The sequence below is a fragment of the Lissotriton helveticus genome, chromosome 1_1 (genome assembly GCF_964261635.1).
Source record: "Lissotriton helveticus chromosome 1_1, aLisHel1.1, whole genome shotgun sequence".
NCBI classification, from domain to species: domain Eukaryota; kingdom Metazoa; phylum Chordata; class Amphibia; order Caudata; family Salamandridae; genus Lissotriton; species Lissotriton helveticus.
The window spans coordinates 349,964,030-349,991,186 of record NC_136057.1 but is presented as its reverse complement, the minus strand read 5'-3'; the positions used below and the strand labels follow the sequence as shown (position 1 = coordinate 349,991,186).

The 27,157-nt window shown below is 49.0% G+C and overlaps 1 protein-coding gene across 1 annotated transcript in view; it reads left to right on the top strand.

Moving 5' to 3' along the window:
- Positions 1-3,498: 3,498 nt before the first annotated feature.
- Positions 3,499-27,157, top strand: part of MANSC1 (MANSC domain containing 1) — a 126,498-nt gene continuing 102,839 nt past the window's right edge. The window contains exon 1 of the mRNA XM_078673501.1: positions 3,499-3,788. The gene's annotated coding sequence lies outside the window, so the exon portion shown is untranslated. The remainder of the gene's footprint in view (positions 3,789-27,157) is intronic.

Here is a 27,157-nt window from a genome sequence, read left to right as displayed (position 1 = left end):
GTGTCCCTTGAGGGGGCGACTGGTAAGTTCTGACGGAAGAGATGGTCTGAATGGTAAATTAAGTAGAATTGTTAGGAGAGGCGAGTGGAGGGGAATTGACGTTGGTAGTCTTGTAGCTAGCCAGTAAGTTGGTGATGTCCGTGGAGTACAGACTGTGGTTGGCTTTATTGGTGCGCGGGAGCAAGGAACTCCTCGGGAGGTTATTCGGGGAGGGGGATATCTTAGCACATAAGAGCGAAATGGACGCTTCTAAAGGGGTTCGCTCCAAGTCCTTTTCTAAGTGTCCTTAATCCTTAAAATTCCAACCGCAATTTTCCACATAGAAGTTAATGGTGATTCGCGGCTGTGGTCAGACACTGCACGCGTCCCCCGTGGGTCCCCTGTGTCACTACCTTGGGTGGTTCCTGGTGGCCCGAGCGGTTCTACAGGCTTTAGGGCCTTGTCTCTATGTCATTCGTGATTCTTATACTACTTTCTTAATATATGGTTTGGTAAGCCCCTAGGGCTCAACGTATATTGTGCTAATTTACTGTGTGCTAATTAAGTTTACTGAATGTACTTTTCCTCTAGCCTCATAAAGAGACTAGAGGGATGTGTTTAGAATAAATACATATATTTTATATATATACCTGGTGTGGTTCTCCTTTCATTTGGTCATTCACGAGATTATAGACTGGTAAAACAAGCTGCTTTACATTCCTTCAAGACTTAGCCTGAAGGCTGCTCTCCACAGCTACCACTAGGATAGCTTTCTATAAAGGTTGTCTTTAAACCTACCATCTATAACGGTAATTTGGACTGGTGCAAGGTGCCCACTAGAATAGTGGACATCATATGCCAGGTCAACTTCTCACACTGGTGGTTCCTGCCCACGCCTGTTCTCCGGCGTTAGGCGTTGTCGGCCCTGGTTTATTCCTGGTTGTGTGGCTGTCTAGGCTTGCCAGGTACTGTGGGCTTCGCTGCCTCCTCTTCCTCTGGGCCTGCCGCAGTGAGTTGCTGTTTCTTGTCTGCTCCCGGGGTTTAAGCAGGGTCGGGCTTGGTTCCTGCTTGGCTGGGTGCCCGCCTGGGTGTCGCTGGGGCTGTTGACTTGACTCTCCTGGCCTGTGGTCTGTGTTTCGTGGCGTTCTGTGGTCAGGTTTGGGCTTTGCCCTCTTTGGTTCTGTGGTTGGGCAGTTTTCTCTGGCTCCTGCTTCTCCCATTTCTGGGCGGTGGGGGGCGGCACCGTGGCCCTGTGCATTTTCTTTGGTTCCTTTCTGGCTTCTCTTGTGGCCTCTGCTTATTTTGCTACTTTGGGCGCTGGTGGCGGCCTTCTCTGCTGTCCTGGACTGCTGGGTTCTTTTGACTGCCGGTGGGCTGTTGTGGCTGCCCCTTGTTCCTGCCTGGGTCCCCTGGTTTTTCTGGTGTGCTGTTCCCCTTTTCTCTTCCTTCTGTGGGCCGTTGTGGCCTGGTTGGGGTTGGCGTCTGGTTTCCACTGTGCAGCATGTCCCTCGGGATCCGCTCCTGACTTAGGTTGTCCTGTGTGCCCCTGTCCTGTGGCTGGTTGGTTGCTGTTGTTCTTCCTGGTGGGGTGTTTGCCTTTTGACTCTGGGGCGTTCTTGCCTGCTTTCTTTTTGCATGTTGCGTTCCTGCGCATCCCCATTTGTCTGTGTCTTCTTCGTTTTTTTGGGGGGGTTCGCTGTTCTGTCTGGGCCCTTCCAGGTCCTGCTGTTTGGGCTCTGGGCTGTTTGCTGTGGGGCCTGGGCGGGGTTTGCCCTGATGTCTGTTCTGGGTCCTCCTTCCGCTGCTCCCCGGTTCGGATTGGGGGATGTCGTTTTGTGGTTGGTTCCCCTGCGGCTTCCTTGGCCTGTGCGCCTCTTGCTGGTTTTCTTCTGTTGGTCTTGTTCCGGGGTCCTGGTTAAGTGGGTTGGGGGTCCGGTTTTTCTGGGGCCTCCTGCCTGTCCCCTTACTTTGGTTCCTGTATTGTGGGAGCTGATGGTGGTCTGGATTCTCCGTTCTGTGGCGCTGGGGTTGCGCTTTCTCCTGGTGCGTTCTTGGGCGTTTCCGGGGTTGGCATATTGCGGTTGGGGCTGGGTGACTGTTGCTGCCTTGGTCTCTCGGCTTTGGTGGCCTCTTATGTGCAAGTGCCTTTTGGGGGTCTGCCTGGTCTCCTTTTGTTCTGCATTGGCTCTCAGTTGGGAGGTTGGTGTGCTCGTGCGCACGTGGTTCCCTTTTCTTTTACTCTGCCTCTGGTGCCCCGGGCTGGCCTTTCTGGGCTTGGCAGTCCGGTTGCTGGGGTCTGGTCTCCTGTTTCTTTGTGGGGTGGTCCTTCCCTCAGTGGATGTGTCCCTCATGGGGCTTCCCCTCCTGTTTGGCAGGCTCTCTGATGTTCCCCTTTTGTCTTTTATCTGTGGGGGGATGCGCCTTATGGCTCTGCTGTTTTTTCGTCCTTTTGTGTCAGCTTGCTGGCTTAGGGTATCCTCGGCTCCTTGTTTTTTGGGTCTTCTTTCTTGTCCGTGTTTGGGGGCTGGGCTTGCCTCTGGGTTTTGGTCAGCTGTGTTGCGTCTGGCCTTTCATGTTTATTTGCCCTTCTTTGGTGCGTTGGGTTCCAATGTTCTGGGCTTGGACAGTTGGCCTGTTTTTTCTTGGCTTCGTATGTCTCATTGTGTAAAGGAGAGAAGCGAGAGGGACATGGAGGTAATGTTTCTATTACTTACCGGTAATCACATTACTCGTAGTCCTACTCTCGCTGCTCTCAATTACGGCCCGCTCTCCCTTCCAATGGCCCGGCCAACTGTGTCTATGGTGGCTTGGTACGTACAGGTATTGTGGAGGGGGGCGGTGCATTTTTATTTTGGTAGTGGGTGTGTCTACAAGGCGCAGGGACATCATTGCGTAATGGAGAGAAGCAAGAGTAGGACTAGGAGGAATGTGATTACCGGTAAGTAAGAGAAATATTAGTTCTGGAAGTGTCTTTGGAAGAGAAGAGAGTTGAGGTCAATTTTGAAGGTCTGGGTAGAGGTGGTGGTACGGAGTAGTGGAGGAAGCGAGTTCCAGATTCTGACCCATTTCCTGAGAAGGATTGAGGCCATTGTGCTTTCACTTTTGAAGGTGGCGGGCTCAAGCAGTACATTTTCGCATTACTAGAAGGTCTACAGCCTCCAGAAATGTTAAGTTTATTCGCCAGGTATGGGTGATACAGGCAGTCTTGTAGATTGATATATGTACTCAATTCCTCTGGGCTGCTTTTGGTTCCCTCGTCTGACAGGCCTCATATGGGCGGGAAATGGAGGGCTTGTGTGGGAATGAGGAAATACCGGTTCCAACTAGGAGTGAACCGGGCTGAGGAAGAGACAGACATTTCACCGATGAGGCGCACAATCTTGGTGACACCCATCCTGAGAAGGGTGGGCCCGAGGATTCGGGGGGCGGAGTGGAACAGCCCCCGGGAGGACCTCAGATCCACAGGGACAGGCCTCCCGCTGCATGGGACGGCTCTGGAGTTTACGGACTGCAGGAGTCTCATAGATAGTGCCTGGCGTCCCCCGCCCTCCGGCTCAGAGGGGCGAAAGTTACCCTGAGGAAGACACAGCGCCGCGGCACAGAGGCGCACAGGAGCGGGCCCTCTAGTGCTGGTTAACCGGAGCTGGGCGGGGCTCACGACCACAGGACGCACGAGGGCGGGGCCCCGGCTTCCCGGGGGTGGGGCTCTCGGCGGTGATTGCCCGGGCGGGGCTCGCCTGCAGCCGGCGCAGAGTTTACTCTGAGCTGGAAGTTGAGTGCAAGGTCCGGTGTCTGCGGAGCTGTCTGAGGTGAGGGGGTCCCTGCCGCAGCGGCGTGGTGAGGGGGTGTATAGACGAAAAGTAGGCGCTGTGCGCGCGGAAAGGGCAGGGGTACCCCTAAAGGTATGCAGGGCAGGGGCGACCCTACAAATTAAGCACTGCCCTACGCGTCTGAAGAGGGACAACGACCGCCAATATTAGGAAACCCTGCGTGCCTCTGCCCGGGCAACCCGGGACCCCGTGGGTACCGGAGAAGAGGCACATTCCTATGGAAGTATACATCCTCCCCCCCCGATCCTGAGCAGGCACAGGGGCCGAGATCCTCCCCATCACCAGGGTTACCATAAACGCGCCGTGGCACCCGGAACAACCTGCCTCCACAGCCACCAGTCGACACCTCGCACCCTGGGAGTTTGTCTTCTTTGCCTTCGACAGAAGTTGAGGCGGACTGGTGCGCAGAGATTCCGACACATGGTTGACAAAGTACTAGTCACGCACCTGCCTCCGTGTTGGTTTTTTTTTTACACACGTCAAGTGCTTCTCGCCCTCGCCTCGTATATGATCCATTCCTGTGCAGATGTAGAGATATGGTTCAATATGTGTATGTGCTTATAAATGCAGCAGACGAATGTGTATCAAAAAACATTTCAATATGACGTGAAACAATACACCGAGGGGTGATGTTGGCGTTCTTGAGCCAGAAAGCAAATGAGTTTGTGGGGGGCTCAGTCAATTTTATAAATATTATTGGACGTGGAGCAGCATTACAGTCAGGGGCGGATTGGCACTGCGGGCACTCTGGCATGGGCCGAAGGGCCGGTGTCCTCGTGCCCTCTGTGGGCCGGTTTTTTTCTCCCCTTTCCCAGTCCACAGAGAGTGCTCACTGTGGACTAGGAAAGGGGAGGGAAAAAAACGGCCCACAGAGCGCAGGGAGACAGAGACAGAGAAATGAATGCAGCTTCATTGTGCGGCCATCGATTATCCGCTGTGGCCTCTCCTTCACCCCCTGCCCTGCAAAGCAATCACGCTGAGGGTGGCTGGGGAGGGGGTGAATGTCTGCAAAAATCGGCCTCCCTGGGGGCCAGGTGTTGCTCAGGCCTTTGAGCCATTTTCACCTCAGGCCCCCCTGGGGCCCACGCAGCTCAGAAACAGTGTTAGTTTTAACACCTCGCCCACAGCCCTGCACATTCAGGGCATAGTGGGCAAGGAAGAATGGGTCTCGCTGTGGGGGCCAGGTGATCTTTGCAACTTGCACCATCTTCACCTCCGCCTCCCCCTGGCTAACCTAACGTGCCCTGGCTAACTTGGATGACCCAGCAGCTGTGTTTTGTGCTCCCCTGCCAGGACATTGCCCTGAGGCCTGGAGGGCTGAATAATTTACTAATTGCAGGGGCCTTACTGCTGCTCATGTGCTCTTGAGCTGAAGGTCTGGGGGGGGCTGAGTAGGTTAGTAATAGCAGGGGCTTCCTGCGTAATAGGTGCTCCTTCCCTGGAGGGCTCGAATAATTTTGTGACAGAAAGGGGCCTTGCTGTTTTTTTAGTTGCTCAGCATGTAGGCCATTTTCACCTTGGCCCTGTGTCCTGGGCAAGAACAGTATCCTCCCACTTAAATTCCTTGCCTGTGCTAGGGACATCATAAGGATTTTGGGGGCCCTGGGCCAAATATATTTTTGGGCCCCTGTTCGGAACAGATTTGAATTTATGATCCAATTTCAGCTCTTTGATGCCCTCTTTCAGCTGGTCACTGGACAGAGCACTACCATACTTGTCCAAATTCTTAATGTATTTACATCTAATATTCAAGGACATTGACGTGTATTTTCAATATTACAACACAGTAGCAGCTCACTAAAATTACTGAAAATAATCTAAGTGACATCCTCCCATTTCTCATATGTGATGGCCTGTTTGATCTCAAAGACATTTTTTTTATGGATGTTGCATGGAACTTAAACACATTTTTCTGCAAAATCTCTGTGATAGGTTCTTACTCATCGCCCATATTAAAAATACATTTAAAAAAATGGTATTTAAAACAATCTGTTTAAGGAGTATGCATGGTCAGGGCAAGATTCTCTGCAGAACAGAGCTGGCTCTATCAGGGGGCTCCCTGAAAAGCTGGGGCCCTGGGCCAGAGCCCACATTGCCCACCAGGCCGTAAAATGTCTCTGGTCTGTGCATAGGCATATGTGGCCTGACGCCAGAGTTGCAGAGATGGGGATTCAAGTTTGAGTCCCAGCCTCTGCTCAACAACCTGTGATTCTGGGCTTAATTTACTAAATATTTCTCTACAAATTAGACCTCAAAGAGTAACCAAATGGTGTTTCATGAAAGGGAACGCCCCTTGAATGCGGGCCAAAGCCCTTGAATGTGGATCACACCCCTTAAATGTGGCCACGTCCCTTGAATGTGGGCCACTTTTTTCGTCAGTGCCCGGGCCAAATTGTGATCCCAATCCGACCCTGATTACAGTTAAGGATTATTGCGCACCAAGAGAGAGGTAAGTAGGTGTTTTGTCAAGGTTCACGTAGTTTGCTTTAGTTTGCTTATATAAATATGGGGATTGTGGGTCCATGACTTGTAATAGGGGCACTACACCCCACCTAGCTCCTGCAGTCAAGTTGTACTCCCTTGAACGATGCGTTCCCACATTGAATTGAACTCTGTATTGGAAATCAGTGTAAAGGTACCGCATATATCTTTTTATGGCTGATTGCCCGTAGTATGTTGTACTTGTGCTTCGCACTTAAGTAAACTTTGTGCAAAAAAGAACACGTTTTCAGTATGGGATATTAAGTGCAAAACTTAGTCAAACGTAAAATGTTAATTTGCGTAATGACCTTTTCAAAGGTTTTTTTCTTTTTAAACAGATTTTCCTGAAATATTTATCGCCAGCATGCCACAATTACATTTTTATCATCAGCGCCTTATGGCACACTTACAGTTCTACATCTAAAATGTAAAGTTCCTTCAACTTTCTCAACCCTCCCACCCCCCTCTTCTGCCCCCATCCTCCATGAATGACTATTTCGATGCAAGAAGAAGCATTTCATGCTTCGGGTGGTCGGGTAGTCCTTCACGGCAGAGTAGAGCACTCCAGGTATCCAATAGTGTCTTTCAGAGGTTGGGTTCATGTGATATAGGGTGTTGGCATATGGCCTCTGCATACATTCTCAGTGCGACTAAGGGGTTGGGGCATGTGATTTCCACCCACCCCTGGTGACGGTCTGGCCATGCGACTGTGGTTCTGGTTCTTTTAGACAATCTACTAGTGTCTTCCAGGCCTGTGCCACCTCAATTGAGTGCAATCCTCTCCTAGCCTCTCTGACAGGCCTTCCCCCTCCTATCCAGCACACCTCTCAAGCTCCTTACACTCTGTGTGCCTCCCAGTGTCTTGTGATTTCTCTTTTTGCCAGTATGAATGCCAGGTCTTGAAGTCTGCTTGTAACCTTTTCTTCTGGAGGTATGTGGAAACCAGGTCATTAAGCAGTGGCTAGGCGAGCAGGGAACCTCTCTGGAGATGGTTTCCGGACCACTGTCCTGACTTCCTCCCAGTAAGCAACCAGCTAGGAATAGATAGTCCCATATCATGTGTTTAAGCTCAGCTTCTACCACCTCGCACTTCGGGTTAGCCACAGCTACCATATGGAATATTTATTGATATGTCCTTGGTTAAGGTATGTTCTATGAAGGATGTAGTATATTAATCAGTTTAAATCAGGCATTTCTGGATAACTTTGGCACCCTTTCTAGGATGTTTGTGCAGTCTTTTTCGGGTATGGTTGCCCCCATGTCCTCCTCCCATCGTGTTTTCAGAGTTTATAGGGGCCGAAGCATATACATCACGTATTGCCCTATATAAGCATTGTGACCGCTATGACAGTGCCCGCTGGCAGTGTAATATATTGACAGGTTTTGCCGGATTGTGGTTCCGACATACATTTTTCCAATGGTAGCAGAATGCCTTTGTCACTATTCTAATGACATTTTCAAAATAGTCTGCAAATTATCCAGTTCTTCACATCATGTGTTGACTGTATCCTGGCCTTTGACCCTTCTACTGCACTCTGCTACCTGTGTCCCAGGTTAGCTATACAAATAACAAACACATATGTACCGCTTTTTAGGAATGTTTTTATTCTGTTAGTGCATGAGACTAATACAATATTCACAGTGCTTAATTTGTAAGTGAATGAGTGCGGTTCCCAAAGCTCTGCTCAGAAGCTAGCGGCCAGTGCAATTCAACGCTAGCGTACGGAAAACCAAGACTGGTATTCTCGAATCTATCTCAAACCTCTTTAATCCACTGCCAGACATCCCCTTTCCATTTATCTCACTCTTCCAGGTCTCTGCTTTCTCCCTTTGTGACGGCTTTCCTTCTTTCTCTTCCTCCTACTTTGCTCTCAGTGTTAGCTTGGTCTGAGCAGTCCAAGGCTCCCTCGAGCGAAGGTTTGAATACAAGGAAGTGAAGACAGGCGCGCTACTGAAAATGTGCGCAAACTTGCAAGCTCTTTCTTATGAAAGAGTCTAGCGCCAAGGTTGAAGTGAGCTGTGTTAAAGGTGATGGTCTGACTATTTATTATATAGGATAAAGTACCCCTGGCGTACATGATAAGAATATTGCAAGTCACCTCGGAATTCCATAACCTTTAAAGAAACTCTGCCTTCGGCCTCATTCCTCTACATGGTTATGGTACTCCTCGGTGACTTGCAATAGCCTAACAGTGTATGGCAGGGAGTACTTTATACCATATATAGTATATGCATACGTCTGCAAGGTGCTTTGGAACTACTTGAAAGTGGTGCGGAATGATGGGTCCGAGGACCTCCCCTGACCTTTGACTTGCTCCCGGAAGTCCGGCGTTGTGGATCCGGTATTAGATGCTCACGGTTGCGCGTGCATGGAGTCACTCTGGCCTCTGAATACAGTTGGGCCCAGCAGCCATGGTCACGCCCCGGCTCACCGTCCTTTAAATGCCTGAGTCCAGCCCTTCGGCTTCACGTGGCTGGAGGCACCGGCCGCACCTGTCTGGCCGCACCGGTCTGGCTGCATTGCTGCACGCTCGCTCCCTGCCTGTCACCGGTCGTGCCGAGCCACAGTGAACGACTAACTGATCAAGCCTTTCCTAGGATTAAGTAATGCATTGGACACCTCCACGAGGCCTTGGTGCAGTAAAGAGTTTATTGTAGCTTTCACTTGTAAGTAAACACTAGCACCAGCTTCACAGAACCGAGCACACAGTCCTGAGTGTGGCTTTGCAAAGATTCTAGGCTTTGACGGCTCTTCCAACTTAGTTTCTTCATTACCTCTAATGTCAAAGTGGCGAAAATTCGCACAGCCTATTTAATTAATTACATATATTTAATGTATTTCTTTATACGATTTAATGTAGTGTGGATGTTACCCGGAAGTGTTAGAGCTCATTAGGAAAATCTATTTAGGAAAAGAACATTACAACATACGGATCGCAGATTACACCAGTAATAAATATTGAGTATCCCCGAGTTAGCAGGTACCAGGCTACAGTTTGATACAGTGTTTATGGAGAGAGAGGGTTTGGTCTCATGGACAGGCTCCGTTCAAATTCGAAGTCCGAAAAGCAAGGAGTGGTAGGGAGAAGGGATATCTTTCAAAGTGAAGAGTCTTCCTTTAGACTGTTACATTGACCATAATGCTATCATCAAATATTTTTGGTTACATCTAAAGCTGCTTTTCCAAAGTCAGATGGGCAGCTATTTTACTGTGTGCAAGCTTAAAAAACTGACGGGGCAGCCATCCGGATGACGTTATTGGATTTTATCTAAAAATATTTGAGTGGTAGATGTAAACAGCATGCAAGGTGATGTTTCCAGTCTAGCTTTTTGGGTAATTCTGTGTGGATTTTTTACAAGTGCATACTACTGCAATCGACCCTTCCACGACATGTCTTTGCCTTGTTGGACAATCCATCCAGCAATAGAAAACCATGAAAAACATATGAAAACCAATGGCTACAAGGGGCTGACCCACACCGTCTTCTTTCTGTCCTGTTTGGGTGATTTTACTGCACAAAAATGCCATAGTTTGCAAATACGTATTTCACATTGAAATATATGTTCCATATTGCATGAAGATTACATCATAATAGCAGCCTTTGCAGAACTTCACATTTGGCCATTCTTTACTTAATAAGGAAAAACTTCCATCCTCTTTGAGCTTAGCCATAATTCCTTGTCAGTTGGTTTATTTGTGAAAGCCAAGAAAATTCATAACACTCGAAATGCAATCAAGGTCATAAATTCATTCGGTGCTGGCAGTGGGGTTCTCTAATCTAGAATTATGTCATGTCTATAGTTGAGCAATTGTATGTTCATGAAATCTTAACATTCAGATTGAAGTCAGGGTTCACTCCTCTTTGCAACAATTTCATCAATCTATGAGCATAATCACTGCCTCTTGTCTAATCAATAGTATGTTCATGAAAGCTAAACATTCTAATTGCAATCACTGCCACTTGTTTGCCCTGCCGGCACAGGTCTGATTTCTACAGCCCCAGAACGTGTGTTTTTGAAGAAAGAAAAAGGCTGTTTGATCTGAAACTCTATATTTTAAACCACATTCGCAAATATTTTTCTATTTTTTTCTCTCAAGACAATCGAACAATATAGTACCGTATTTCACTTACTGTTTTAAAGGACATCTTTCACTATTTTCAGGCAAATTGCACCTCAATAGCGTATAATATTAACAATACATATGGTGTAACTTGCGTTATATGTTCCTACGTTGTCATCTTATGGTCCACACTGGCGGACTGGAAACATGGATGCCTAATCAGTGCTGGGGGGTCAGGGTTCACTTAATATCTAGTATCTCACAATAGAGGTGGAGAAAATAGTAGTATGTCAACACTCTTTTTTTTAATTCAATTATTGGCCTCTCCATGGGAAATCACATATCCTGAGGAATGGACGACTTCACTCTGTGTCCATACAAGTTTTTACCTCTTAAGAATAACCATCCGTAGATAACAGTAACATGAACTTTTCCTGCCAAATCCACCACTGACCTCCATGACTTAACCGTACACACAGACCGCTGCAATTCGAAACCCGCATCTCTCCTGGACTAAAATTAAATACATAGTCTCACAAATGTTCTGCAAATCCTAGAACCAACTCTTGGGTTTCAACATCGATTTATTATTTGTGCAAGGAAAGTTCTTCTCGTGTTTGTAGACACACCTGGGGGGAGGTAGGGTTGATCTGGCCAGGTTCTTGGTCTCTTGCTTGTTTACTAGTTGCAGTGTGCGAGGTTCCTTGCTGTTCATTGATTGGGAATACAGTCAAGGTTTTTGCCTTTCGCTAACTTTGTCTTTTCCCTGTTCTTTTCCAAGCCATGGCCCAGAGCTTCATGGTGGACATCAGAATCCTTATTTCAAGGTCACTACTAGGTATTTAAACCAGACCAAACACAGAGGATAGCTCTTTCTGTGTCCACGTTCTTTCAGGTTGTTTGCTCAGAACCAGCCTGTTCTTCTTTCTAATCATAGCTCTCTGTTCCAGTTTGCTACCTCTGTCCCTGACGAATTTGGCTACTCTCGGAGGTTTTTTGCTTCTCTGAGATTCTTTCCCCTCTGAGAACTAGGCATATTCCCAGCTGCTTCCTTCCTTTAGATGGTTCTGAATCCAGTTATCGTCAAGGTGGGTTGGTGTCAGTCTAAAAGGAGTGTCACGCCATACCTCAGTCTAAAGGAGGTACCACCAACTCAGCAACACAGATTTGCAGCCTTTGACATCGGCATTGACTGCAATGTTAACTGTTTTTTTTTGCATACTTAAATGCCTGTCTGTGCGAAACAGACACACCTTTGCGTAATCAATGAAATAAGGAAGTAGTTGAAGAAATTAAGTTCTTTTGCCACCCATGCTCCCCTCAGTAGGGACCTCCGAGGTACAAGGCAGTATGGAAAGGGAAAGGCAAGGTAGCAGCATCCAAATAACACTGCACAATCATCTCCCGCCTAAGTTTGGCCCACTTGCAGCATTGCAAAAGAAACATTATATTAATGTGAGGACACCGAAAGAGGTTATCTCTAGGGTAAACAAGTAGGCAACTTCATTCTGTATAATGGCTCCTCTGCCATTAGGTAGCCACCTTCACTTGGCACCAATCTCTTTAGTTCACCCTACTGTGCCAGTAATTGGGCTTCACACAACCATCTTATTTAGAGAACCTTCCTCGCACCACTATCTTTGCTCAGGGCCACATCTCTGCTCTTGGTGATGAACCTACAGAGCGATAAAAGCTCAGCTCTCGTCTTCCAAAACCAAGAGTTAGTCACCCTACCAATATATTCAGTTGCCAGGTTCATTTCACTGCTCCTTATTCCGGGCTCATGGTACTGCCTGACTAGAGAACCATCCTCGCTACAGACCCACTGTTAAGGGTTAGTCCCCTGCTCTAAGTCCTGAAATGACCTGTCTGTCAGACTCACTCTCTCCTGCTTCCACGTCTTCCTCTGCAAACTTACATCCGGCAAGTGCGAGTCCTTATCCCAATGAGAGGCTCTTCCTCAACATGCCAACCCACTTTCTGGTTAACTGTATGGGGGATTCACCTCCTCTCAGCTCTCCTTGGATTGAATCAGAACACCTATATAATTGACTTTCCCACGGTGGACCATCTTCGTTAACTTTCAATCTCTGTCTCTCTTATATTCAGACACTCACTATTCACTCATTTGTAAAAGACCGCCTTTTTTTGCCTTCTACTGCTCCTCCAACACCTTTCGTATTGAAGCCATACATTGAGAATTCTCTTCATCATACACCTTATCCAACCCTGCACATAGCAAATGCCATCTAGTAAACCTGCTGGTTCACTGTCCGTACAAAGTCCACCTCTCTGTGTGTGTCATACTTCACCCTCTTACCTGAGACACAGCCCACAGCTTTTCCCTCTGACATTCCACACTGTCTCATTTCCTGTAATACTCCTTCTCGCCCATACTGATCCATGATGTTCCCTCAAATGTATTCCCTCTCTCCCACATTGATCTCTGATAAGCTCCACACTTTATAGCCCCTCGCCCCAATTAAACTCAGCCCATGACCAAAAGACAATCAGCCCAGAAGTGAGAATATCGACACAGCCTGTCACAGTGGGTTATCCCTCCGATGGTCCTCAAGTCTTTCCTCTTTTCAAGGAAAACTTGACCAGACTCTGAAACAAAGGCGCAAAATGGATATGAGCATTGGTTCAATTCTAACAATCTGAATCTCTTAAAGCACAAGATTAATCTCTTCAACTCAAAGTTCTACCACCTGTACGATTCTTTAGCTCACTTAAGCTCTATGTTGACTGCTCTTATCAGAAATCTTACTTTTTGTCAACATTTGATATCAAATCACATAATGTTTTCTTCAATAAAAATGTCATCCTTTATAACGACACTCTGAGTACCATGTTAGCAAGTGCTAAAACAAAATAAAGCTAAACTTATTAGTTGTGGAGCATTAGGTTTCTTTATTATACATCATGCAATTCTTTGCTGCCTGTGCCACTGTAGTGGCTGCTTACAAATTAACGCCTCTGTTCTTGGTTCAGAGAACCACTGAGCACTTTTATGTATTCTTGCAGTGCTGCCTTATAACAAATGTATTAGTAATGCACTAGTATATTTGTGGCAAGTCCACAATCTTACCAAAGCCCTTTTTTTCTACAGAGGAACTTGAGGGACGGTTGGCCTTTCCAACTCGTTTACCCCTTTTTAGGTCTCGTCCTTTACCATTGCGAAGCAATGGGAAATGGGGGAGAATTATAGTGCTTGATCGGCTAGTGAAACCACTGGCGTTTCTTCACGGTGCATGTGAGGTCACGTGGCCACAAAGCGGGTCACGTGACCACACAAGCACGAGCATCTCCCTAATCCGCCTGCCCCCACCAGGCTCGCATTCCCGCCCCCTCACCAGGCCGCACATCTGCCTGCCACACTTCTCCTCCCCTCGCACGCATTCCGCTGCCCCTCCTCCTCACAGCGCTGTCTTTTCTACTTGGCCTCGCTCCTCTCTTTATGCTTCTATCTCACTCCACTACCTGTCTCTGCCTCTCTCACTAACCACTGCCTGGCTTGCCTCTCTCTGTGACTGCCTGTCTCAGCTTCTCTTTCTCTTTGACTGTCTCTCTCCTCTAACCCTCCTGTGCGCGTGCTCTCTCCGGAGTCTGCTGCCGTTCTCTCTCTCTTTGACTGCATGCCCCCCTTGTGTGCTCTCTCCCCTCTACAGCCCCCCTCTGCCTTGCGCTCCATGCCGCAGTCTCTCCCTTTATCTTTCATTTATGGCTGAGGCCCCACCAGCCAGAACCAAAACAAATCGCAGAAATATTTTTGAACGGGGCGAGGGTCGCCATTGGTATGCACAGCGCACTCTCTCCCCCCTCCCTCCTCCTCACAGCGCTACACGAAGGTTGGCACCCCGGCTTGTTTTTCTTGCGCTGAATGTCTCTCGCTTTCTTTCTTTGACTGCCTGTCTCTCTTTTTCTTCCATTGACCTTCTGTCTGCCTGTCTTTTCTACTTGGCCTCGCTCCTCTGTTTATGCTTCTATCTCACTCCACTACCTGTCTCTGCCTCTCTCACTAACCACTGCCTGGCTTGCCTCTCTCTGTGACTGCCTGTCTCAGCTTCTCTTTCTCTTTGACTGTCTCTCTCCTCTAACCCTCCTGTGCGCGTGCTCTCTCCGGAGTCTGCTGCCGTTCTCTCTCTCTTTGACTGCATGCCCCCCTTGTGTGCTCTCCCCCCTCTGCCTTGCGCTCCATGCCGCAGTCTCTCCCTTTATCTTTCTTTTATGGCTGAGGCCCCACCAGCCAGAACCAAAACAAATCGCAGAAATATTTTTGAACGGGGCGAGGGATTCTGCGGGTCAGCTTTCCATGAAAGAAAGCCACAGGGAGGGGGAGCTCACACCTCACGGGCGAGTGTATGGCACCCCAAAACAGTTGTCCCCAGCTCTCACACCAGAAAACCATGTGGAAGACTGTAAACAGCCTTCAAAGACCATCTTCACACCTCAGGACATGCTTGGGGGGCCATTACTGGGTGGGAGTGGTAGGGTCAGTCGCCAGGGCCTCCATACCAACTGTCCTACCAGATTGTGGCGGGGACTCTCCAACCGTACCGGTGTTCATAAAGTGCGCGAGTGCGTCCGGCAGGCGTCTGAAGAGTGGAGTTGCAATCTGTATGTATATGTCTATGGTGTTGAGCGCTTTCTTCAGCGAAATGTATAACCTACAGGCAGCAGGTCCTGTTTCCTGAAGCGTGGACTCTTACTTTTAACTCTTAAGATAATATAAAAAGTGACGTAATGTGGAGAAATAGCACCGGCCATTGCTCAAGTACTAGTAGACAATTCAGTTATGTGATGTGTGCTATATTAAAGACCCGCAGCATTTTTTATGTAACAGTCCGCGCTCGAGCGCCCCCTCCCCCCCCCCCACACTTCTTATCCAGGTCACAATACTAAAACCACATGAAGTGATCAGAGTTTCTCAAATGAAAACCGAATTCAGAACACCCACCCAATCCCCTCGGGCATTTTTCTTTCCCTCGTCAAACAATCTTGTAGTCTCTCCATTTCGCCATGCTCTGCCTAGCTCCTTGCACGCCCCTCGCCTCCCCCTCAGCTCTCCCGTACTACAGCTGGTTCGCACCTCCAGCTGTCACCCCCTCCCTCCACTCCACAACCAGGCTCCGTTTCAAAGGCAGCCAATTACTGTTTGCATCTTTCCGTGGTACCGAAAGAGAGACATGCAAACACACACACACATAGACACACGCACGCGCTCTCTCTCTCGTTGCCTCCCCACTCTCTCTCTCACACCGAGATTCATATTGGCACAAAACACAGACTCAAATACGGACAGCCACAAATCAGTGCAAACAGATGATAAACACAAAATGAAAGATAAAGACACGAAATGCACAAGGAAAAATAAATAATCATAGGGCAATGTAAATAGGTGATACACACACACTCACACACATTACATACTCGAAATAAACAAACAAAACGAAATAGGCAGTGACAGAACAGAATGTAGCTGGCTTCAATATTTGTCACCCCATCCAACCCCCCTCCCGCACCCTTCCTTCCAAGCATCCAGCATGTCTATGTTGGCACTGACATGAGCTCATATCATAGTTCATGTGCAACAGTGTTTGAGGGGTATTTTGATATTGCCTAGAAAATGTAATAACATTTCACTTTGTGCCTCCATCGGTCCTTGGGGTCCAAGAAGACCATATACACACAGTTCACATACCTCTAATTAAACACTATCTCAAGTCCACAGACGCAGCAGTGCACTGTACAATCATTACACGCAGGAGGCAGCCAGGGCAGCTGAGAGTGCACGTTTCTCATGCATGCAGGGAACTCATAGCATCAGTTTCACTCACAGGGTACTGAGGTTCACTCTCACACAAGAGGTAACGTTCTCTGTCTTCACTTGCCAGGGCAGAAGTACCTACTCACAGCACCACTCAGCACCACCACAGCATCACTCAGTACTACCACAGCATCACTCAGCACCACCACAGCACCGCTCAGCACCAACACAGCATCACTCAGCACCACCTCAGCACCACCACAGGACCACCCAGCACCACCACAGCACCACTCAGCACCACCACAGCATCACTCAGCACCACCACAGCATCACTCAGCACCACCACAGCATCACTCAGCACCACCACAGCACCACTCAGCGCAACCGCAGCATCACTCAGGGCAACCGCAGCATCACTCAGGGCAACCGCAGCATCACTCAGGGCAACCGCAGCATCACTCAGGGCAACCGCAGCATCACTCAGGGCAACCGCAGCATCACTCAGGGCAACCGCAGCATCACTCAGCGCAACCACAGCATCACTCAGCGCAACCACAGCATCACTGGTTCAAATATGTTCACTCAATGTTTCAGACTTTATTACAAATATCACAAAAAGATGTTAATATTTCACTTCTGTTCTTGGATTTTCGTCACAATAAAATACACTGAACATAATCTTCACAAAAGTTAGTGACAAAAGTTTAAGCTATTGCCATTATAAATTACAATCACTTTTATTTAAGTATTAATTATTTAAAAAAATTAAAAGCCATTGATATTTGTAATATCAATACATCTAAGTCATATAAATACAAAACCTGTTGCATTACAAATGCTATAGGTGTCACATTTGCGAAAGTTATAACTATTGGCATTGTAAGTGACAAAGCCATTAATTTAGATATTTTCAAAAACAACACATAAATAAAAAAATTGTCATTTACAAGACCAATACCTCACACTTCCCTAATGCGAGACCTATTGCATTGCAAATGCTTGTTTTTTCTTGCTTCCACGTAGAATTAGATTTTTACTCACTACCTACACTTATAAGCTCCACTTACAGCCATCTTGGCTTCAGAATATTACTCCAGAGTTGGCTCTTCCCCACATGACGACTATGCTCACAACACAACAGTGTACCACAACAGTATAGTCTGAGATGACAAACTATGATTCTCGCAGTATATAATTGAAGTTTTCGTTATACATGTGTATTGAGCGTTGAACTATGTTTCCTGTTATAAGCAGATGCATTTATGTAAGGGAAAATGTGTATTACACTACAAGATACCTGTGTATTATTGCTGCTTTTATGTACATATAGGTGCATATATAGAGAGGTTAGGTTTATGCCTGCTACTAAAACTTTAAGAAATGTCATGATAAAATGTGCATACTTCACTGCAAGATAAATCTGCACATCAGCTCATAAAAATATTGCTGTATCCATGCACATATGGTTACTTATATTGAGAGGCTTTCTCCAGCTGGTAAAGCTTTATCAAGTGTCGTGCATAAAAGTATGCTTAAGTTCATCCACGTTTTTTCTAATATGAAAAAAACAAAAATACTCCTTTCACCCTTTTTCCCATCCCCCCTCTCTCGGACTCATCCTAAACCTTTCTGACTACTATGAACCCTCAAACATCCTTCTCAAACTTCCTCCTCCTTTTTATGTCGAGCCTGTAACAGCGCTTGCGCTGTTCTGGCGAAGAGTTTATGTAAGGGCTTTCAGAAATCACCCCACACGCTCTCGCGTGTGCTTGTAGTTTTGCCCCAGGCTATTGTCCTTTGCGTGCGTCTTTTTAACAAAGACGGCACGCAATTGGCCAAAGCCTCTTTTTGTCCCACCCATGTGCACGTCCACAGCCTAATGCTTGCTGTTATGCGCAGCAGCAGCATATGTTTCCAATGACCGTGCCCAGACCCGGGTGCGATAATTGGAAACACATGGAGCTGCTCGCAACCGCGCGCGCACACCAGCAGCTCCCGCATCTCAGGGGTGACTTGTTTTAAATTATCGAGCCCTGGTGCTCGCTCTTGCGCGCACAATTCGCTGGCTTGTTTTTTTTGTTTTTTTTTACAGTGCTGGTTATCGCTGCGGCACCCTTTCATGAGCGCTGTGCTGGTTCTGCCTTCATTCTTGTATTTATTTACCCTGCTCCTCCACCCCACTGCTCTCCCCCTCACCCCTCCATTTCAATCAATCACGGGCTCCAGCTTGAACTTGCATTACAGTGGAGCCACTTGGAGAAGAACGGAGGGCTGTGCAGGTAGTCACCCATACCCTCGCCATAAGGCTGAAGAGCTGACGGCAGAGACCGTTGTCCCTGCCTCGCCCATTGCTGAAACTCACTGCTCGCACCGCTTGTTTAAATTTATCTTTAGCGCTGCACACGGCTCGCGGAACGCCCTGGAATCTGCAAGGCCGATGTTATTTTGGGGACATGGTGGAAGACGGGCGATGGGACTGCTTCGGTGCCAAGGCTGCTGCTGTCCTAGTGACCTGGTGTCGCATGACTGCAACATTGTGTCATTAATTACGGCGAAGCCTAAGGACTGAAGTCAGTATCCCGGATTAGCAGAATGGCGTTCGGTAGTTTAGTGTGCTAATATCGATACCGTGCAGTGTGGTGTCAACTATGAGAGTACCGCTGCATCAGATTTCAGCAGATTGGAATGGGAGGTAGTGTGGTAATCTGCCTGGTTTCCCTCCCGGTATGGTGGGGTAAAATCTGCCTGATCTTTCGATGCGCAGTTTGCATAAGACAGTACCTGCCAAACACCTACAGGCGGAAAAACCAACAGATTGCCATAATAAATTTGCACCCAAATCGATTTTTTTTTTCCGCGCCATTGGAACGAGCACTGTGGGCCACATTTCCATATCCGTTTCAGTTATGTCCACAAAAGATATCAAGACACTAGCTTCCAAATTTGCAGAGAAATGTTACTTTGCAGAATCCAAAGTCGACTACGGTAAACCACAGACCTCCTCCCGGGAGCCTCGCAGCCACCCTTGCGCTCCGCCTCAGGCACATTATCCGCTCTGCTTCCCTAATTTCCCTAAACACATGGCCCGAGGAATGCAGGGACCCCGCAGCCCATCTGCGGCACTGAAAAGGCCTCGAGTACGACCCTCCCTCCCTCCCTCCCTCTGCGAACTTAGTCTCTCTCGCCCCTTCCTCCCAGCACAAACTCAGTCTCCCTCGCCCCTTCATCCAGCGGGCCGCCCCCATTAGACAAACATTGGCATAGCCAATAGGTCTCGCCTTTGGTACCTTGTAAGAAAAAAAAAACTGAAGTGTAAGACTTCACGTTTACATTTACTGCATCCTAAATACGAAGTAAATGTAAACATTACGTGTTATACTTACTTACAATGTCCCAAAAGCGAGACATATTGGCTATGCCAATGCTTGTTTACTCATGTCACACCACTAACAGGCACACACAACCACTACTTACAAAAACAACCTACTACTTCTCCTTTCAAATCCATTACTGCCAAACTATTCCTTACTCTAAACTCTCCTAAACACAGAAGAAATCAAAAGAACAACCTAATTAATGCACAAGAATAACAAAAACTATTACCAACCTACTAACTATTAACCTGAAATCTTGGGTTCCTGAGTAGCGTGCTACTTGCTGCAAAATGCTTCAACGCCTAGTCAGCCTAATAAGCGCTATATAAAATACAATTTAGAATTCTTTCTTTTCCAACTTTGCACCCATAGCCAGCACAATCATTCGCTGGTTAGATGCTGTGCGGTGTCCTGTCTGCTGTATTTCAGAGTGTGATGCACAAAACTGTTGGGCAAGCTACCAGATGTAATATTTTTCAGGGTGATGTGTTGGTTTGGGGTTCCGACAGAAGCGGAACAAAATGGCACACTGAGAAAGTCTTGGGCATACTAGAGAAAGCTGGCTTTACAATATGAATTGTAAAGTTTACATTTGTTTTACAGGAGGTTGATTATCTAGGACATACAGTGTTGAGCGAGGGAATAAACCCAAAAAGAAAGCAAATAGAAGCAACTGGCAAGGCTCTGAGTCCCTTCAGTAAAGATCAGTTGCAATCTTTCATATGGCTTGCTGAATATTATATTATGCACCATTTTTAGGCAGTTTATTGATAGAACTCTGCTTTTATGGGTCCTGTTGAGGGAAAGAGATATATGTGTGTAGTCTGAAGTATGTGAGGAGGCATAATAAAGGATCATGAATTCTGTCAAGTTAAAACCATTTGATCCATGTTAAGAATCCATCCTAGTGACTGATGCTAGAATGAATTGCCCTGGGAAGGCGCTGAGGCAGTAATGTATGTCCAAGAAAGGGTGGTAGTGATTGCATAATGGACAAAGGAGCTGAAACTAAATAGTCACTCATTTAAAGAGTAGCTCCAGCCTGATGATGGTGAGGGTCTGGGTGGCTCAATTTTTCGAGATATTTGTTTAGGATAATCATTTGAATTTAGAACAAACAAGCCATTGCTTGGAATACATGAGACGAAGGAAGCAAGTAGGGAAACACAGTGTATAGCGAAGTGTTTATTCCCGTTACAGGATTACTCGTTACATAGAATATATGTTCTAGTCGTGCATAATGTAATTGCCAATTGTTTGCCAAGGCTACCTTTGAATGTTGAGGCTGAAGTTAAGAGTGATGAATGCCCCGGTTACTTACCGGTAATCTTCATTACTCCGAGTATAGTCTTCCTCGCCACATGACTAACAAAGTGAGCTTCAGCTACACACCAGAACCCTCCAAAGCAAAAAGTCAGCCTCCCATCCCTTTCCAAGATGGCCGACCCATTACCACCTGACCTCTATAAGAGGAGGGCCGGCCCAACCCATCGGCCTGAAACAACCAAGTACAAACATGAAGCCGAAAGCCAGACAGGGAGGGAGGGATGGGAACTCATGTGGCGAGGAAGACTATACTCGGAGTAATGAAGATTACCGGTAAGTAAGCACATACCAAAGCCAAGCGGCTTCATGGAAACTCACAAAAAACCAATAGACCAGAAGGGGATGCCAACGAAAGAGGGCAAACCCAACAGACTAGCACGAGTGGAAGGACCACCCAGGAGAGAGGCAACCATGAGCAGGAGAACCAGCCCGGGACCGAAAGACACCGGGAAGGCCGAAAACCCGGACCCCAGAGACACTAAGCGCCGCCAAGAAAACCACCCTAAGCAAAAACCGAAGGGAGGGCAGAGATAGGCACGGGACCAGACTGCACGGAGCCAAAGGCAACAGCAACCAGGGCCCGGAACAGAAAAGTGCGAGCCTGAACAACACACCAGGACAGCCCAACAGACAGCTCAAAAGTGAGAGGTGAGCAAAAGTCCAAAGAGAGGAACCGAATGAACAGAGGGCATCCCCACCACAGCGACCCTACAAAAAAAGCCACAGCAGAAAGAGAGACTCAGTCTGACAAATGCAGCAACACCGCAAGGGTGACCACAACCCGGGAGAGAGCCGAACCAGAAGAACGGGGCATCTGCACCAGACGTAATCCAACAGACAGGCAAGAGCCGCAAGAATGGAAAAGGGTGCCGAAGAGAAACAGAAGGCGGATAAACCCCAGTCACACAAAGGATCCCCGCAAGGAGAGAACCCACGCAGGCACCAGGGAAAATGAACCCAGAAAGGCGCCGGAAATGACACCGAAGAGACCCGGAGGAAACCCAACCGGGCAAAAGCAAAAAGCGGAAAACCCACAGGCCTGCCCACGTCCAGAAGGGAGAAGCGGTGTGGCGACCCCAGACCGCCCCGCACAGGGACCAAGCAAACCGGCCCAGGATGAATCACAAGAAGGGAGCGAGCCGCCGAAGAGAGCACCCAGGCGCCCAAACAGACAGCCAGCCAGCCAACAACCAGGCCCAGCCCGGGGAGACAAAGAAGAACCGACTGGAACAGGAGCGTGGCAGCAACTCACCAAAGGCGTGAAGGACAAAAGGGCAGGGTGAAGACGAGCCCGAGCCACGACAAGATTCCCAGGGAGCCACCAGAGCCAACAGGTCCCGGGACCCCAAAACCAGGGACAAAAAACGAGGACACAATCCACACCAGAAGCGCAGGGCCCCGCCAGGAAGGTGAGCCGGAAACAAAAACCAGCAAGGGAAAGAGAAAGCAGGGGCAGGACACAAAACCCGCGCCCCAAGAGGCAAAACAAGGACCAAAGAGCAACAGGGTCCAAGTCAACCACCGATGAAGCAGACGGAGACGCACCCAGGTGAGCACCACCAACAGGACAAAAACCCAAGCCAGGCCAAACAAGCCCAGAATCCCAGGAGAAAAAGGGACCCAAGGAAAGCGCAAGCCGGGAGCCCGGACGAGAAGGCCGAAGAGCCAAAACTGCGGACCCAACGGAAGCAGACAGGACCAGACGGACCCAGGAGAACCCCGAACCAGGCACCAAAGAGGCCCGACTCATAAACCACCGAAGGAGAGCCGATGAGAACATGAGCATACAGGGTCAGAACGGCAGGAGCCAAAAATGACCCAGGCAAGGACAGCACCAATGCGCCAAAAGCCAATAGGGGCGAACCCCGCACACACCCCGGAGCACAAGGCAGGGGACAAACCCACCAGAATGGCAACCAACAAGCCCCAGCAAGGCAGGGGAAAACCCCAGAGAAGCCAAGGAACGGCAAACAGAAGCCAGATGGGAAAAACGCCCACAGGGAAACCCACCGACCCAGTACAGACCGGGAACCCAAGCATGCCCCCAGGAAGTCATCACCAACACACGGGAAGGAGGACCCCAGCCGCACCAGGAGACAGAGCGGGAAGGGCCGGGTGCAAAAAGAACCAAGGAAGGGCCAGACCAAAACATGACCCGAGGAAGGCCCCACCAAGGCAGCACGTCACAGAAGGTCCAGCGAGACCGCCAAAAGCCACCCCGCAACAAAAAAGGGAAGAACGCACACCCCACCAGAGGGGGGCGCCGAACCCTGGCCCGACCAAGCAGAGCAACCAAAGACCATAGCCCCATGGACAGGAGCTGGGGAGTCCAAGAACCGACCACCGGAGCAGGCAGGCAGAGGGCAGGAGCCAAGGAACCGTGCCACACAGAGAGGGGAGGCGACAGAAGGACCACAACAAACTCCGACCCCAGGAGGCGAGAAGCATGGGACAGCAGAAAACCAACTGGAAAGGGGTGCAGGAGCCGCCCGTCTAGACAGCGAGCCAGCCAGGAGCAGAAACAGCCAGAAAAGACACACTAGGAGTTCCACTGATGCAGCCCAGAGACGGGCTGACGGGTGCCCACCGCAGCCAGTCCACACCAGACATGTGCCAGTCCACACCAGACATGTGCCAGCCACAGCCCCTGGAATCCCCCCGAGGACGACCACCAAGGAACTGACCGGGAAAGCACAACAATGGCGGGAACAGGAGTCCACATGACGAAAGGACCGCAGGCCCTGCAACCGGAAAGGGAGGAAGGAGACAGGGACAATACAGCAACAAGAAAGCCGAGACCCTGCAACCCAACGCCACATGCACTAACATGCAATCAGTGTAAACTCTGGAGCAGAAAATCAACCCCAGAAAACACGGACCAAAAAATTGGGAGTATAGAACCGTAAACACCACACATGTAAGTGTAAAGCGCACGTGCACCACCACGGGCATCCAGGCACAGAACAGAAGATTGATGTGACTCCACACGATGGCACTCATCTTACCAACCCAAGATGGACGACGGGCAGAGTGGACATGCAGGGATACAAACCCGTGACCATGGGGGCTAACACAGGCCCCTACAGCTGAAGCAGTAGTCCACTGAGCCACCAAACCCGTACTGAAGAACTGAACTTGGCAACAGAGAACTCCGCAAAAGGCGGACAGAACAACCAAATGGGACCCGCCAGAGGTCAACATATAAGCAAACCAGAGGAGGAAAACACCTGAAAGGCCCAAATCAGGGCCAGGCAGAGCACAGAAGGGAGTCCGAACGATACCTCGATGCCGCAGCCAAAGAAGCAGAAACTACAGTGCCAAAACAGAGAGAGACGTCCAGAAAAAAACCAGACCTGTGCATTTGCAAAGCGCCGAAAAACAGACGAACATTGCAACCAAACCCAAAGGGACACATTACATCGACCTCAGAAGGATGAAAGGCAGAGAGAACCCGCCAGGAGCTGAGCCCGTGACCACGAGGCCGAACACAGGCCCCCCCGCAGTGGATGCAGCAGACCACTGAGCCAGCAAACCAGGCACCCCGTAAACCGCTCCTACACCCTGCAGGCCCGGTACCACCAGAAAAGAAGAAGGAAAACAACAACCAAAGTGAGGACAGTTCCCCCATTCCGAACCTGACAGCGGCAAATACAGGATAGCACAGGACACGGCACATACCCCAGGGAGACAGCCAACAAGAGAGCCGCCCAGAATCACCGGAGGGATGAGCGCTGTAGATGAGACACGAACCAGGAACCCCAGCTCCGAGGTCGGTCGTGCAAGCCGGAAGGACACCACCTCCGCCCTGAGAATAGTGAAGCGCGCATGCGCGAGCAAGAAACCACACACAAACGAAAGGTATGGAAACAAATGTGGCTTAACTACCACACACAAAGGAAGGCAAAGAAAACATCAGCAAGACCCACACGAAGGACCAGAGACACAGTGGGAGACACGTCAGGCCACAAGATGCATGAGCAATTGCAAAGCGGGTAAGAATGCAGCTCCTGCCCCCGCTGAACGCGCCCCTACACGGACCGGGAGAAGACTCGCGGAAAACGGAGGCACGGCAAAGGCAGGAGGACTCAGCACACCGAGACCAACAGTCGTCCGTCCAAGGGACAGAGCCAGCATTGTGCCTACAATCGTACAGCGACAGCAAAACAAGCCTCGGAGAGAAAATAGCACAAAGCTAGACGAGGCCAGAGCCGCCCCTGGAGGACTGACAAGAATGCTGTCGAAAAGGGCACCCTGCCCCCAAGAAAACTCAAAGGAGAGGAGCGAAAAGCAGGTAAGCTCCGTGGAGGAGAAACACAGCACGCAGGAGCCGCTACGAGCAGGGAGAGACCCACCCCCACCCCCACTCCCAACATGTCCAAGGAATGAAGGCCGTGTCGGGAAGTAAGCCAAAACTGGCGAAGCATGTGTTCGTATAAAATACACGCAGTGTATCACAGGTGCGACAACAGACACCAAATAGTTTCCCCCAGCAGCATAATGTGGAGCAAGAAACTTCGGACGTAAGGCTGCACAACCAGCGCGTAGCACTGCCGCCTGCCGCAACGCCCCGAAGCGAGAGCAGGATGAGCGGGCACTCAGCGAGGGAGAACACAGCCGCCGCTACCGAAGGGAAGGCTGGCCGTGCTAGAGCATACCCTGACGGCTGTACACCCTTCAAGTAAGGGAAAAAGAAAGCCGAGCCGCCGCCCACCGTAGCGCCACGAGGGGTAGGTGGGTGGCGAGACAAGGTGCAGGGAAACAAACAAAAAGCACAGCCACTGCCCGCCGCAGCGCAATGAAAGGCAGGTGGGCGGCAACAAACCAGGTACAGAACAAAAAAGACCCCCCGGAGGCACGGCAGGGCGCCGGCCTCCTGCCCAAACAGTACCCCGGCCACCCCCCCAAGGAAAACCCACAGCCCGCTGGAGCAGAGCCCAACTGGTTACAAACACACCGGGGAAAAGGGGGGGGGAAAGAGCCCAAGACACTAGGGTCCGCTAGAGCAGGACCTCCAACCCGAGACCCACGTACCAGCTAGTGCAGGCACCACTTACCTGACGCATCTGGAGAGACGTGCGCAGAACTAAAAAAACAGGCTGATGGGTTGGGCCGGCCCTCCTCTTATAGAGGTCAGGTGGTGATGAGTCGGCCATCTTGGGAAGGGATGGGAGGCATGGGAGGCTGACTTTTTGCTTTGGAGGGTTCTGGTGTGGAGCTGAAGCTCACTTTGTTAGTCATGTGGCGAGGAAGACTAACGAGGAGGTAATGAATGGTAGCAGAGATGTGTTTGTCCTGTGATGGAGTGCTTATGGAGGAGGGATCGATTGAGGGTGTGAATAATAATGTGGAATTGAGTAGGGTACTGGTGGAATTGCCAAACGAAGTGGTCCAATGAATTCAACAATGATATGACTTTGACAAACTATAAGTAGGTGCGGCCAGAATTGTTGGTAATGAATGGTCTAGCATGTAGAATGGATCGATTGGCAGGCAGATGGGATAACTACGCAAAGAGTATGGTGGTAAGTCTGTGATGACTAGGAGAACTTGCATTGGTTCCTGGTGGCCAGGAATGGATGAATAGAGATTTACTAGATGATGTTGGGCTAGTGCTAGGAGTGATGAGACACATGGTCAACAAGACACCTAACCGACCCATGGCATTACCCAAGCAGTCATGGCAAAGGGTGATCATGGAAAAACGTTGGCTGTTCCGGTAGCCATGGATTAGAAAAGAGATCAGCCAAAACCATTATAAACTATTTCTCAAAGTGACCTGAGGTGTGGTCCACATAGGAGGTGAAATCTGTGAATGTAAAGGGATGTTTCAAGATCATTTTTTTATGAGGGAAAATCCATCCGGAAGAGTTGGTAACAGACAATTGTGTCAACAGACTTTGAGCTCTGTTTATGACAATGTGTTTTTGCTCATCATCAACCAGTTTTATCCACCACGGGGAAAATGGAATGGTGAACCGATTCAATTCAGTTTTGAGTAAATGTGTACAATCGACCATAATTGAGAAGGAGCCTTATTATGGGGTGGGCACTCATGACTTCAACCAACTTGTGGTGCCGATGTCTGACGTGTTCCCACATTTGGTCCGACAGATGGGCCCGTTGTGGGAGAGGACAGTACAATGGGTCTGGGGTAGAGCGCCATATGCTCCAGAACTAGACATATGGACAGTGCGCCCTTTTGAACAAATGTCCCAAACAATGGCAGTAGACGGATGGCAGAAGGGAGCTTGTATTATGTTGTCGGATCTGTATCCGGTGGGTCACTTTATACCCTGTTGGACGCAATGGAGATATTTGATTTGAGGAGGCAAAA